Genomic DNA, 2,433 nt, shown 5'->3' on the forward strand with positions numbered 1-2,433 from the left:
AAATCGTTAATGTTCGTTGGTGATGTTAATGCTTGATTATGAGTAATTTACTCGGATGAAATTTGTTAACATATTATTTACATATGATTAAGGTTATAAAAACGATAAACATGAATGAAATTGATTAGAACGAATATTTACAAGATTATAAGGTTAATTAATTACAAATTAACAAACTAATCAAATTAATCAGACTAAACAGGTTATTAATGACGAATTAATAATGGTGACGATGAATAATAGATGCAACTATGTCAAAGATTGAATTCCAGAGACTCAATATTAATGAATCGAATCTCTAAAACCCGGATTGACTTTAATGACGAAAACCCGCAAATATTGGTTAAAAGGGATTTAAGTCGGGAATTAATGACGAATTAATTAATAATAATTTATTAGTGATATGTCAGATTATTGTGCTTAAGTTATTATGTCAAAGAAACAACGAACGATTGAAAACAAAAGAAAAACAAACAAATTAACAAAAGACGAAGGAAGAAGAAAGGAAGCAGGAACTGCGGCAGCCTCACGAAGAGGCGCAACAGTCTTTGCGTCCCTTCAAGAAGCGCGAAGATTCTTTGCGTCCTTTCTCGACGTCTGTCTTCTGATAAATCCGTAAAAAGGGTTTTAAACACGGTTTTAGAAATCGGTTTTAAGAATACTTTCGACATAAACCTTACAATATGATTACAATAATAAAGAACAATAAATAAAATAGGGGTTATACACCCTCAGACTTACATGTTTGACGAAACGAGATGAACTAAGTATACGTTTAGTGATGCTCGACTCGAATGTAGACGAAAGTGCCCTCGTAAGAGAAAATTAAACAGATTGATTAAGTTGATTATTATGGAGTTGGTCAAGTTGGTCGGTCATGCAAAACGAGGCTGGTACTCAGAAAGATCCGAGCTTATGTGGTCGAATGTTCAAGCACGTAGACGCCAAAAAGTAAGAACGTGGTCTAGAATACAAAGGGAGAAGAGAAGGGCGGACACTCGCGTAAGAAATATGAGGAACGAAGGTCCCTATTTATACTAATCACACGGAGGAAGTAGTGTTTTCGGAGAAACTTTGGAAGTGAATCTCGAAAAGATATGAAAACATACGAAAAATACGCAGAAAAGGACTTGGGAAGAGGCGCAGCACCTGCTGCGTCCTTTCCCAAGTGGTTTCTGTTAGAAATCTATATCTCAGTACTCAACATATTCATATATGTTTCAAAATTAATTTAGTCATAAAATTAATTACAAATCTTATGCATGCAAACTAAAAATAGATAAGTGAAGAAATCGTTATCTCACCATATGATTTTCGGATATATGGGCACAAGTGAGTTCTCCTACTCACTTGTTCTTGAGCTCTCCAAATGGAAGAACAAGGATTCAAGTATAGAATCCCTCCCAAAAGCATATACCCAAGGAAAACTCATAATAACCAATATTATTTAGATCTAGTAACAATATTAGTTTTACTTAAAATATGACACAAAATAATTTTTGTTCTCTCATATATTTCGGTTTTAGAGAGAATAGATGATGGAGTTTTATTTCTCTAGGATTTTCACAAAATATAGAGATAAAAAATTTTCTTACACTAGAAAATGTTTTGTTAAAAATGAATGAATAATAATAGAGAAAACCATATGGGTTCCTCACATGGAAAACCGGTTGGGGGGGGCTTTATGGGGAGCCTATGCATGCAATAGTTGCTCTTCTCAAAAGCTATAGGGTTGCATGGCTAGTAGTTAGCTTTCATGATTGTGTTTTCCACTAAAAATTATCACAATAATAAGCCTAATACTCCCTCCTTATTTCGGCACATATGATGTAAAATGGAAAATCCATTGTACACATTAAGTTGTCAATTTGTCACATGTAACATGTTTCATGATATTAGCTATATCAAATGTATTTTTAACAATTTAAAATCAACATATTAATAAAATATGTAACTTATATAATTAACCTAGTAATTCATAATTACTTGTACCGTAAAGTGTTTCCAAGTTATAAACTACAACATTCTGTATTTATAATAATTTATTCATTCCGTTTCAATTGTTTCTGTAAACAATAATTTCATCTAAGTAATAAAACAATTCGATTACTTAGACCGTGTCTCATTTAATCATATTACAATAAGATACGTTAATTATACTCACAAAATCATCCGTCAAATTTAAACAATTTAATTAACTCGTATCGGTATACGATTAATTAAATAATCAATTAAGAGTATTTCCCTATAGGTATGACCTAAGGGGATCAACTGATCACCACCGTCGCACGACAGTAATGTCAAACTCTAGTCAGCCAATCATTACCGATATGTGTGGACCAGTTGACTGTAAAAATATTACATCCCATATATATTCTTAAAATGAGATTTAAACATCTGATCATTAGGATCGACAATTGTGATCGCATTATT

The sequence above is a fragment of the Silene latifolia genome, chromosome X, assembly GCF_048544455.1.
Source record: "Silene latifolia isolate original U9 population chromosome X, ASM4854445v1, whole genome shotgun sequence".
NCBI classification, from domain to species: domain Eukaryota; kingdom Viridiplantae; phylum Streptophyta; class Magnoliopsida; order Caryophyllales; family Caryophyllaceae; genus Silene; species Silene latifolia.